Source organism: Gracilinanus agilis, chromosome 2 (genome assembly GCF_016433145.1).
Source record: "Gracilinanus agilis isolate LMUSP501 chromosome 2, AgileGrace, whole genome shotgun sequence".
NCBI classification, from domain to species: domain Eukaryota; kingdom Metazoa; phylum Chordata; class Mammalia; order Didelphimorphia; family Didelphidae; genus Gracilinanus; species Gracilinanus agilis.
Genome location: NC_058131.1, coordinates 285,989,468 through 286,003,291, shown reverse-complemented (window position 1 = coordinate 286,003,291; position 13,824 = coordinate 285,989,468). Strand labels below are relative to the sequence as shown.

The 13,824-nt window shown below is 40.4% G+C and overlaps 1 protein-coding gene across 1 annotated transcript in view; it reads right to left on the bottom strand.

The window, feature by feature from the left end:
- RGS3 (regulator of G protein signaling 3) overlaps positions 1-13,824 on the bottom strand; it is a 212,021-nt gene that overhangs the window by 189,928 nt on the left and 8,269 nt on the right. The gene's annotated exons all lie outside the window — the stretch shown is intronic.

Below are 13,824 nucleotides of genomic sequence, written 5' to 3'. Positions count from 1 at the left end.
TTGGGGAATGGTGGAACATGTTGTGGTATCTGATGGTGATGGAATATTATTGGGCTCAAAGGAATAATGAACTGGAGGAATTCCATGTGAACTGGAAAGACCTCCAGGAATTGATGCAGAGTGAAAGGAGCAGAACCAGAAGAACATTGTTCACAGACACTGATACACTGTGGCACAATTGAATGTAATAGACTTTTCTACTAGCAGCAATGCAATGACCCAGCACAAGCCAGAGGAATTTATGAGAAAGAGAGCTGTTTACATTCAGAGAAAGAACTGTGGGAGTAGAAACACAAAAGAAAAACATATGATTGATCACATGGTTCGATGAGGATATGATTGGGGATGTTGACTTTAACCGATCACTCTACTGCAAATATGAATAATATGGAAATAGGTTTTTAACAATGATGCATGTAAAACCCAGGGGAATTGCTGGAGTGGGGAAGGAAAGAACATGAATCATATAACCATGGAAAAATATTCCAAATTAAATTTTTTTATTTAAAAAATAAAATAAACTACAGTCCCAGCACATTCTGAATCTAGCAAACCTTATATTCAGCTCTCAGATCAATCTAATTTCCCAGGGGCCCTTCTACTTGTGACAATCCAGGGCCAAAATGATCCAAAGTGTTCCCAATCTCAGCACTGGTCCTGGCAAGAATGGCAAAGGGCAGTCCCAAGGACTGTGCTCCTCATCTATTCTGGTCCAACCACCTCCTCCTCTCTGGACCTCAATTTCTACTAGTATATAATAGAGATAATAATACTGGTTCCTTAACCCCCAGGAGACTAATCAGATAGTGCTAAAGGGTGCTTTAAGCTATTTGGATGAAAGGGATCACAAAAGTGCAGGGTATTATTATCTGCATGTATAGGCAATGACTACTTCCCACAGTCATGACTTCAGTCACAGAACAGGGACAGAGCCAAAACATAAAATGGGGAAGGTATAATGCTCGCTAGAGTTAACACTCTGAGCTACAAGAATGTGGCATTTCTATGCCTTTTATCCCTTCAACATCATTTTCATCATCCAAGGATAAACTGGGGGCCAACTGGGTGAGGAATGATAGGACAAGAAGCAGGAAAAGAGAAAAAAGCTGATTTATGATGCTGTGTACTACACTTAAAACATGTTTGCCTAGCTCTTACCACTCTTCTGCTTTGGAACCAATACTTAGTATTGATTCTAAGACAGAAGGTAAGGGTTTAAAAAAAACATGTTTATTGCTCACCTATATGCCCACCTATTCAGTTACTGATGGCCAATGGCCTTGACATATAATGAGCAACATTGCCAGCAAAGTAAAGATATCTCAATGGGGCACTTCCATTGCTTCACACAGGATGCCCCCACCAAAGCAGAAGAAATAATGCTCTATCCTGCCAGGGCATCTGGAAGAGTGGCATGCCATGATTCCTCCCTCTCCCTCACATTGTCCCTACTGAAAAGGTATTGTTACCTAGCAGGTCACCGGGTAATGTCTAATTGCTCAAAGAAGGTCCCACACTAAATACCCATAAGACTACCTCTAACAACCATAGTATTCCTCTAGTACTTTGTTGAAACCATTCATTTGACTCAACATTACAATTTAGCAGAGGTGCTGAGGGATAGACTTTTTTTAGGAAAAAAAGGGGGAAAAATATATATATAAAACATATATGTATATATGTATATAATTTCCCTCCTTAAACCCTCACCTTCCATCTTAGAATCAATACTAAGTATTGGTTCCAAAGCAGAAGAGTGGTAAGAGCTAGACAATGGAGGTTAAGTGACTTGCCCAGGGTCACACAGCTAGGACGTGTCTGAAGTCCTATTTGAACCCAGGAGCTCCCATCTCTAGATCTGGCTCTCTATGCACTGAGCCACCCAGCTGCCCCTTTTTTTTTTATTTTATTTTAAACTCTTACCTTCCATCTTAGAATCAATACCGAGTATTGGTTCCAAGGCAGTATATTATATATATATATGTATATATATATATATGTTCCAAGGCAGTATATATATATGTTCCAAGGCAATATATATACATATATGTATATATGCATATATTTTTTTCTAGAGGGAGAAGAGTCATTTGAGATATCTCATGTCCGTCTACAAAATGTCCCCATAGCCCACTTCCAAGTTCATAACCTTAGTTGGAAAAAAATCCTTTTCTCCCCAAAAAAAGCTTTGTGAGCTTAAGAAGAAAAGCAACTTATTTTTAGAAGTCATTAAATGGATTTCCTTGGTTTTCTCCGAGGCCTTGTCCAATATGGGGAAATCTCCCCAAAATTGACAATATAAAGCCAGCTTTGAAGGGTATACATCTGAATTTCCAAAGCCACGGGACCATCTAACTGTAGATTAATTAGCACCTAACAATAGTTATTNTATATATATATATGTTCCAAGGCAGTATATATATATATATGTTCCAAGGCAATATATATACATATATGTATATATGCATATATTTTTTTCTAGAGGGAGAAGAGTCATTTGAGATATCTCATGTCCGTCTACAAAATGTCCCCATAGCCCACTTCCAAGTTCATAACCTTAGTTGGAAAAAAATCCTTTTCTCCCCAAAAAAAGCTTTGTGAGCTTAAGAAGAAAAGCAACTTATTTTTAGAAGTCATTAAATGGATTTCCTTGGTTTTCTCCGAGGCCTTGTCCAATATGGGGAAATCTCCCCAAAATTGACAATATAAAGCCAGCTTTGAAGGGTATACATCTGAATTTCCAAAGCCACGGGACCATCTAACTGTAGATTAATTAGCACCTAACAATAGTTATTTCTAAGAAAGAAATTCAACTTATCCAAGTAGGCACCATGGAGTCCCCAAAGCATGGGACCAGCCCAATGAAAATCCCATTATGTGGAATTGCGGTGTGAGGCAGGGACCAGAGTCCTCAGCTGTTAAGCTCTAAACTCTATGATCCCATGCAATAGGACTACAGTTCAATTCTGCCAATACTTATTAAATCCCTAATGAATGCAGAGCCGCTCTGCTAGGTATCAGAGCGAGATGGGAAGTTTAGATAAGAAATAGTCCCTTTCCTCATGATGACTATAATCAAATGTTCTTTGAAGCCTTATTCATTAACAGCTGGGAATTTCTCAAGTGAACTCTGTCCCCAGGAGGTGGTTACCTTTACTCCCCAGAATGGAGTCTCTCCAAAACCATAGAGCTTCCAATTAGGATCTAGAAATGAAAAGCAATGCAGCTGTGGTACTCGGTAATCGGCAGGAGCTGACAGCAAGATGCAGGCGGAGAGGCCTCTGTTCTATAGGCTCCTGCTTCCAATATCGTTGTGTAACTAAGGTATTCTGCCATTTCTTTCTGAGTCCTAACTCTCAGCTCCTTTGGGCATCTTGTGCATAATTTGTGAGTCCAAAGGCTGATGATTATTTACTGTCCCTCTAGATCAATGGTGTCAAATAAAGCTCTGAAGTTTGTCTCTGAGCTATAAGTTTAAAAAGAGATGGCAGAGCTCAGTCCCTCTGTGATAAGAAAGAGATACAGTCTCAGTTAAGATTGAGGTCTCCAGAGGGCAGCTGGGTGCCTCAGTGGATTGAGAGCCAGGCCTAGAGATGGGATGTTCTGGGTTCAAATCTGGCCTCAGATACTTCCTAGCTGTGTGACCCTGGGCAAGTCACTTAATCCCCAATGTCTAGCTCTGACCATTCTTCTGCCTTAGAACCAATACACAGTAGTGATTCTAAGATGGAAGATAAGAGTTTTAAAAAAATCTTTAATTAAAAAAAAGATTGAGGTCTCTAGCTGATGCTTAATAGTTGTAAAGAGAGATGGGTATGAGATTCCCCCCCCCACTCCCTGCATTTCTTCTTCTTCATCTATATTAGGTGTATGCTTCTTCATACATGTTCCCTCTTCTCCCTGAGAATGTGTGAATTTGTGTAAGAGTATATCCCAAGATTATTTGGGGGGAAGGATTCTCTCTTGCTACTTTTCTTACCATGCTATTATATTAAATAGTTTTGCTTTAAAGCAAAAAGAAGAGGCAGCAGCTGATTAGCTCAGTGGATTGAGCCATCCTTGAGATGGGAGATCCTAGATTCAAATGTGGCCTCAAATACTTACCAACTGTGTGACCCTAGAAAAGTCACTTAACTCCATTACCTAGCCCAGTGATGGGCAAACTACCACCCACGGGCCAGATGGGGGGGGGGAGGTCTGAAATGTTCTATCAGGCCACAGGACATTATTCCTAATCTGATAAATACAATGAGTAGGATACAATACAATGAAACTTCGAAAGTTGCCTTAGAAACAGACTGACAGATGAGCATTTCCTTTCTTTTGGCCCCCTCTTTAAAAATTTTGCCCATCACTGACCTTGCCCTTACCACTCTTCTGCCTTGGAACCAATACAAAATATTGATCCTAAGGTGGAAGTTCAGGGTTATAAAAAAATGAAATAAAATGAAATACAAAAAAGAAGAAATAGAGGCCACTAAACCATACATAAAGACCCTTCAGGTTGCATATTGACTTAAAAAAACACACATTTATATTTTTTGCTAATATATCAACACATTAAAATCAGTAGGCACCACATTTTGGCCTGGTTCAGGTCATACTCAGAAGTGTTGGAGGCTGCAGGCCACATGCTTGACACCTCTAACTCTAAATAACCACAGATCCATGGCTATGAGAAACACAGCTACTATCCTAGCTTTTTGGTTTTTTTTAACTCTTGGCTTTTCATAGACTGATAATATCCAATTTAATGAGTATGGTATGTTTTCAGAAGATAAATGTGGAAATTTAACTAGAATTTTTTTAAAACCTTTACCTTCTGTCTTAGAATCAATACCAAGTATCCATTCCAAGGCAGAAGAGCAGTAAGGGCTAGGCAATGGGAATCAAGTGACTTGCCCAGGGTCACACAGCTAGTGTGTGAGGCCATATTTGAACCCAGGACCTCCTGTCTCCAGACCTGGTTCTCTATCCACCAAGTCACTTAGCTGCCCCTTAACTAGAATTTTGAACTGACATTCTATGAAAAGTTATTTCATTTCCTCTTTTGCTTATATATATTATTTTTTTCCTTATGTATCTTTGCTTTGAAACTAAGACTTGCTGACTTACTGGATCCTTTGATGAATAAGTTCTATCATTAATCTCTTGCTGTAGCTAAGTCAGTCCAAAGCTACATAACCCAAATTCCAGGTGAGTCTGACCCATAGAATCTTTCCAGGAATATTATTAAATGTTTTTTAAAAATATCCTTTATTGTTGGAAGTTTCTAGTTGTCCCTGGAGTTGATAGTAAGAGGTACATTCCAGTGTAATAAGGACTGGAATCAGGAATGACCTAGTTTTGAATTCCGCCTCTAATATAAGTCATGTAACCATGCAGCTCCAACAGAGATAATCATACTCATAATTTCTCCTCATGGAGTGGCTGTGAGGATCATCGTTTCAGAGCCTAAAGGGACCCTCAGAGGCTATCTTGTCTAACTCCTTCATTTTAAAGAAGGGGTAGCTTGGTTAAGTGATTTATTCAAGGTCATACAGAGAGTAAGTAGCAGAGATGGGATTTGTTTCCAGATTCATTTCTCTGAAATGAGAGAATGTTTAAGGTAAAAGGTACATATTTTGTCTTCCCTTATCAGAATATCATCTCTTTGTATTCCAGGTTTTATTGCATTATCTAACAAGTAGCAAGAACTTAATCGGTGCTCTAGATTTTTATAAAAAGGTATATGATTATTAGGGAAGAGGGAGGGATGACAGCCTTTCATTAGGAGTAACAGCAAAACAATCGATTATAATGGACTTCCCTTCTAGCAGCAATGCAATGACTCAGGACAAATCTGAGGGACTTATGAGAAAGAACACTATCCACATCCAGAGAAAGAACTGTGGGAGTAGAAATGCAGAAGGAAAACAACTGCTTGATCACATGGGTTGATGGGGATATGACTGGGGATATAGACTCTAAGCAATCACTCTAGTGCAAATATCAACAATATGGAAATAGGTCTTGATCAATGACACACGTAAAACCCAGGGGAATTGCTCTTTGGCCATAGGAGGGGGGTGGGAGGAGGGGAGAGAAAGAACACGAATCATGTAACCATGGAAAAATATTCTAAATTAATTAAATAAATAATTTTAAAAGGAGTAATAGAAAAGTCACTGCTGTCTGAGTCTACATCTCAGCCTTTTTTTTTTTTTGCCCTATTCTGAATCCCAGGGTTGTGGGTAATGAGGTCCTCAGAACAAAGATCCAGGTGGATGAGGCAAATAAGCAGAGATGAGCCTTCAAAGGGGGCTGCATAGCTCCTCTGTCTCAGTCTTGAAATACATTACTGACCTCAAAGCCTGATTTGATATCACTCAAAATTTCTCTGTCAATTAATTAATAATATTTATTAAGTACTTACTATAAATCAGGCACTGGGCTAAGCACTAGAGATACAAAGAAGAAAGCCCTCAAAGAGTTCACAGTCTTAATGAGAGAGACAACAAACATCTACATACAAACTAGCAATGGACAGGATAGACTGAAGAAAATGAACAGAGGGAAGGCACTAGAATTAAGGGGGATCCAGAAAGGCTTCCTAAAGAAGCTGGGATTGGGGGCAGCTGGGTGGCTCAGTGGATTATTGCCAGGCCCAGAAACAGGAGGTCCTGGGTTCAAATATGACCTCAGACACTTCTTAGCTGTGTGACCCTAGGCAAGTCACTTAGCACCCACTGCCCAGCCTTTACCACTCTTCTGCCTAGGAACCATCCACACTATTGATTCTAAGACAGAAGATAAGGGTTAAAAAAAAACACAACAAACTAAAAACTAAAAAAAATAAATGAGGCAAAGTTACCTGCTGAGAAATAGGAGTAGAAATAGGAGGAACCATGGCCAAGAGTTTCTGAACTTCTGCAGCCTCTCCCAGCCAGTTCACTAAGTCTGCAATAGGGTTTTACCAATTTTCAATTCTGCATGACACCTCCAGTCAAAGGAATCATACTCCAGCAGAGTCATCATCAGCAGGGCTCAGACTGGGCTCCATGAACTTGTCTTCTTAATATTTGATTATTTCAACATAATTGGTTTCCTTCATAATCCTATGCATTTTATTTTATTCATTTATCTATTTAAAAACGTGATTTTGAAAAGGGATCTATAGGCTCCATCAAACTGCCACAGGAGTTCCCAAAACCAACAGGGTTAAAAATTCCTGGGCTAGTTGGTAGTTCCAGCCATACAGCACTGGTGTGATCGCCTCTGCCTCTGCTTCTTGGTCTCTTAGATGGGCTCAAGCTTGGTGGGTTTTTCGATTTTAATCTGAGGCAGAGCAGGGAGGTTGATGAGATGCTGAAGTTTAAGGCGGCCTCCCTATCTAGTCTGATATAATGCCTTATCTTCTTTTTTGATCTCATTGTGTGCTAACTTAACAAGCAACTTTCCAGTCTAGGTTTGCTTTCCCAGATAGACTTTTCTAATGGAAAGATAGTACATCAGCCAGAATGAATATTGCATTTCACTTGGCATTCATATTTTGCCATTTAAAATTAGCAAATTGGTATTCTGTTTTATAAATGAATCTCTAATGAGTCATTTTTCATAAATTAATTGATAAGAACTTGATCACTTCTGAGTAAACAGATAAAATCAGATTTCTGAAACTGCAAAGCTAAAGACCAAACCATGGACCTATTGGTCCCCCAGTGCACAGAAACTCTGTAAGGGATAAAATCTGGCCTCAGATACTCACTAGATGTATAACCCTGGGTAAGTCATTTAACTTTTGTCTACTTGAGTATTCTCCTTTGCAAAATAGTGATAATAATAGCATCTACCTCCCAAGGTTGTTGTGAGGACAAAATGAGACAGTATTTGTAAAATGCATTGTAAATCTTACAGTGCTTTGAGAATGCTATCTTTTATTATAATAATTATAATTAATAATATTAATATTAAGGCCTATCCTGAAAGTCCCTGTCAGTCTGACCCATTACATTATTGCAAGAATCAGAGATAGACTGGCCAGATTAGATTATCTGAATATTTGGAGTCCTTTCATCATCCTTCAGATGAATAACTGAAATGTAAAATCTAACTAAAGTAATAAATTAATTAACCCAATATGACTGTTGTAGCAAATATAGTGCTGAATTGAAATCTGAATTGAGAATTACTTCAGACATTAGTTGTATGTGACAGTGAGCAAGTCACTTAATCTCTGCCCCAGTTTCCTCATCTTTTCAATGGAGATAATATACTCCCAAGGATGACATAAGGATCAAATGAGATAATAATTGTAAAGCACTTAGCACAGTGCCTGGCATAGAGAAGCACTATATAAAATTTATATAGTATTATCAATATTATTAAGCCGCTTTGTGTAGCCCAAATATTAAGTTTTATTTTGTTTTAAACCTTTAACACCTAAGTATTGTCTTGCCCAGAATCACAGAGAAAGTGTCTAAGGTCAGATCTGAACCCAGAACCTCTTGTCTCCAGGCCTGGCTCTCTATCCACTGAGCCACTCAGCTGCCCCTTAATGTCATGTTTTGGAAGGCAGAGGGATATATCTTTAATCTTGAAAACTAAGTCCCTCTAGTCTATTCCATTAATCTTTTCAAAAAAGAATTCAAATATGGCTGATCATTGCTCATCATTACCAATACTGGCAGAATTGGTTTTATCTTATGTCATCTAAATTAAATGGGCTTCACCTAGGACACAGAAGCACACTGCAACATATACCACTGGGCCTTGCGGAATGTTTTAGCAGTAAGACAGTTAGAATGTCAATGTTGCATATGTCAATCTGAATGCTGGGCTTCTTTGATCTTCATATGTAGTTTTTATTGAAAACACAGGTAAGGGGACAGCTGGGTGATTCAGTGGATTGAGAGCCAAGCCTAGAGATAGGAGGTCCTGGGTTCAAATCTGCCCTCAGACACTTCCTAGCTGTGTGGCCCTGGGCAAGTCACTGAACTCCCCACTGCCTGGCCCTTACTGCTCTTCTGCCTTGGAACCAACACACAGTATTAATCCTAAGATGGAAGGTAAGGGTTTAAAAAAAAAGAAAGAAAACACAGATAAGCCACGATGGGTGCTTGGAGGATTTGGTTTGTTTTTGTTTAGTTCTGATTTGACAACCAGTCACGAGTTCAGAGAGGATCATCACCAGTTTGGCTACAAGGTGACAAAGTTTCTGAGTTATAGAAAGGTTAGATCTAGATTTAAGGAGGGAAAGAACAAACCTAATGAAATCTCAGGTCATTGAAGTATTAGAGTAAGTCATATTTAATTCAATAAATATTTATTAAGCACCTACTATGTGCCAGGCACTGGGCTAAGCACTGAGAAAACAAAAGAGGCAGAAGATAGTCCCTGCCCTCAAGGAACTTACAATCTAATGGGGGAGCTTACAGTTCTCTAGTTTTTCCTCCAAAATCGCCAGTTTAGGAACATTTTATAAATTGTGCCAACATTAATTTTATATTTTAAAATCATCCTCTGTTAGTCTTTTGTATGTCATCACTATCTTGACATTATGCAATTCATCAGAAAGGATTTCACTTTTATTTTTCCACTATTAAATTTGTTTTTCAAAGAAAACCAATATCATATATGACAGTCATTTCAATACAATATAACTGTATAGTCAATGAAGAAGTTAACAACTTTGCTTCTATTTACTTATTTATTTTTGCTACAAAATTAACACTTCTGGGGAACAGTCTGCCTACCATTCATTATATGGTGAAAGGGTTAATCTACTACTAAAAATCATCATCAAAAAGAATTCACTAAAGGGACATATGGTGGCTCAGTGGACTGAGAGTCAGGCCTAGAGACCAAAGGTTCTTGGATTCAAATGTGGCCTCAGACACCTCCTAGCTGTGTGACCCTGGACAAGTCACTTGTCTTCCATTTGCCTAGCTCTTGCTGCTCTTCTGCCTTGGAACCAAAACACAGTATTGATTCTAAGACAGAAAGCAAGAGTTTAAATTTTTTTTTAAAAAGAACTCATTAAATGATTATATGCATTGATGAGAGGCAGCTGAAATAATGGATAGATACCTGGCCACAGAGTCAGGAAAATCTAAGTTTAAGTTTTATCTCTGACTCAACTGACTGTGAGTTCCTAAGCTTCTCAGGCCCGCTCCCCCCACCCCCTTCTATATAACCAACAGAGAAGATGTCGCTCTGCACTGGCAAGAGGAAAGATCTAAAAAATGTCCTAAACAGATGAAAACCATAGATCCAGTTTAAAAGAAAAATCACACTTGGGAGTATGTTAGATCCAGAAGGACACAAGGGCCATGCTAGAATAGTCCAGAGTCATCCAGGTTAAAACAGGGTAGGGTAGTAGAAGCAGAGCTCTTCAGGGTCTCTTGACTTTGGGCTGGATTATGAAAGGGAGTACAGCTTCTGACTCAGTGGAGTAATCCTCTGTTCTGTCTCAGTGGGGACAATTATAATTTTGACACACTTCAATACGGTACAATCCTGTGATTAATCAATCAGGCGGCATATATTTATTATGTACCTACTATGTGCTAGACAATGAGACCTTTCCCTAACTCCAACAATCAGTTTGTGCCCTACACCAGTGGTTTTCAAACTACTTTTTGATCTATGAAAAATTATTGAGGAGCTTTTGTTTATATTTATTTAAATTATATTCATATTAATCTTTATTTTTAATATATTTCTATTTACCCCCACAGAACTTTGATTTATATTTATTACATTAAAGATTAGGCAGCAAGGTGGTACAGTGGATAGAGTGTCTGGCCTAGAATCAGGAAGACTTATCTTCCCGAGTTCAAATCTGTATGACCCTGGGCAAGTCACTTAACCCATTTTGCCTCAGTTCCCTCATCTGAAAAATGAGCTGGAGAAGGGAATGGCAAACTACTCCAGTATCTTTACCAAGGAAACCCCAAATGCAGTCATGAAGAATCAGACATGATTAAACAACAAAAAATGTTAGATATTAAAATACTTTAGCATTATTATGAAAAAAGTTTTGAGCTCACAGACCACCTCCCTCCCCTGAAAGGCAACCACACTTTGAGAACTGTTGCCCTATACTAAACTCAGGCAACTGGGCAATCCGAGAGCATACCAATTCCCTAGGCCTGGCAGAGTGAATCAGCACAAGGATCTTTCACCCACCTACCAAAATGGATTGTTTTTTATTTATTTATTTTTAAAGATTTTTTCCATGGTTATATGATTCATGTTCTCTCCCTCCCCTCTTTCCTCCCCTTTCCTGGAGCTGACAAGCAATTCCACTGGTTATATATGTATTATCACTCAGAACCTATTTCCATATTATTCATTTTTATACTAAAGTAATCTTTTAAAACCAAAACTCCAAATCTTATAACCATATAAACAAATGATAAATTGGATCTTTTCTTTTGCGTTTCTGTTCCCACAGTTCTTTCCCTCAATGTGGATAGTGTTCTTTCTCATATGTCCCTCAGGATTGTCCTGGATCATTGCATTGTTATTGGTAGTAAAGTTCACTACATTTGATCATCCCACAATGTTTCAGTTACTTTGTATAATGTTCTCCTGGTTCTGTATCAGTTCATGGAGGTCCTTCCAATTGTTATAGAAATCAAGCGGTTCACCATTCCTTACAGCATAATAGTATTCCATCACCATCATATACCACAATTTGTTCAGCCATTCTCCAATTAAGGGACACCTCCTCATTTTCCAACACTGAGCGCAGCTATGAATATTTTCATACAACCCAAAATGGATTATTATTGCCAAATCCTCCACTTGAGGACAAGCCCCTGACTGTGAAAAGTACCCCCACATGAAAACTAATGCCCAGGGCCACTATTTTTTTTTAATTAAATCCTTACTTTCCTCCTTAGAATCAACACTGTATATTGTTTTCAAGGCAGAAGAGCACAAAGGGCTAGACAATGGGGGTTAAGTGACTTTTCCAGGGTCACACAGCTAGGAAATGTCTGAGGTCACATTGGAACCTAGACCTCCCATCTCTAGGCCTGGCTCTCAGTCTACAGAATCATCCAGGGCCACTTTTCAGAATATTCCAGACTCCAGTATCAAAGAGAAAGCACCAACCCTTTTAGCATAACGCTAGGGTTAGATGCTGAGGACTGAATCCCTCACACTCCTATCAGTCCTCCACCTCCTGAATTTCTTATCACTTAATAGTGTTGAACCTTCCTTTTAAAGCAGGCTAGTAACTCTTGGATGCCAAGCCATTCACCACTTCTAGGGCCTGTTTAGGGATGGTGAAGGGCCTCAAGTTCTGAAGGGAAAAAGGAAGCTTAGCCTGGAGAAGACTCAGGAGGGGCCTGCTAACCGATGTCAGGAATTTAAAGGGGGATTCAACTTGTTCTACTCTGTCATTGAGAAGAGAACCAAGAATAATGATTGAAGTTGCAAAGAAGACAATTTAGGCTTCACATAAGGAAAAAAGTTATTAAGGATAAGAACTATTTGTAAGTGCGATGGGCTGCCTTGGGAGGCAATGAGTCTCTCATCCCTCTGCCTCTGCTAGAAGGCTCCAAGTTAAGGCACCATGGCCCCTTGGTGAGTATGTGGTCACAGAGGTTCCTTTTCTGCTACTGGTCCCCGAGTCCTTCCAACTCTTACATTCTGCAGGTGTGTGTGTTGTGATAGATGGAAAGGGGGTAGTTTATCCCCACACTGTCCAATTGCCCTCTAAAGGAATTCAACCGGCTGCTGGCTTCCATGGAGTTTTCCCAACTGACCACTGACTCCAGTTAGCTTTTTTAGATCTAAGCCCCATCGGCAATGGTAGAAGGGCATCTCAATCTGCATTTGGAGGCAGATTTTTTTTCAGGGTCTCAAGCAGTCCTTTCCCTTCCCTTGTCCAAACCAGCTAGATGGAAACAAAGCCCCCCTCCCCCTCCCCAACCTGGCCGGTGATTGCTTCCAGAAGAGAATCGGCAGCCTCCCCCTCAGATCGGGGGAATGGCAGGAAATCCCCCAGTTGAGGCAGGAACCCCCGTGTTTTTCATCTCGTTTAACCCTAAACTTCCCATGAATTGCCAGCTAATAAAGAACATTCCGTATAAGTAAGTCTGAACTCCGAGGGATTGGACTTTGGGCGATTATTTCAGCCCAGTGAGGAGGGACGGAGCAGATCTGGTGCTAATGGCAGGACAGCAGCTGATTCTCAACAGTTCAGAATGCCTGGACGTGTACCATTCTGAGCCCCGGGGTGGCTGGGGGGTGGGCGGAGAGGAGAAGCTCGGGAGCCACCACGGGAGAGGAGAAGGGGCAGCTACTAAAGCCCAGCTGGAGCCACCTGTCTCGAGGCTTGGGGATCAGCAATGGAAAAAGGTTCACTTCCGGGCAGCCTTTGGGCCGCAGGTGCCGAGGACTCGGGATCGTGGCTGCTCCCTCCTGGGAGCCAGCGTGGGTACCCCAATCTCAGGAAAGCACTCACCAAAGGTTATGAGGTAGAAAGACGAGTCCCAGCGGGCATCTCTACCACCGAGGGAGCCCGGGTGGATGTCGTCTTGCTCCATGGTGGTTCCTCCTCCTAAGGAGTCTGTAATTGGAGTCCTCTGTGTTGCTCTCCAGTAACCTAAGCAGCCGTTAATCACTCCACCCCGCCTGGCCCAGCACACACACAGCAGCGTTTCTGGGGAAGGCAGGGCCGCTGGAACCGCCATTCATTTGAATGGGGTACAAGGGGCCCAGAATGTGATTGGCCATGACGTTGTTTGAATAGTGATGAGTTCTACCTGACTGAGCAAACAAATTCCCATCCAGCCCCAGGAGGAGGAGGAGGAGGAGGAGGAGGAGGAG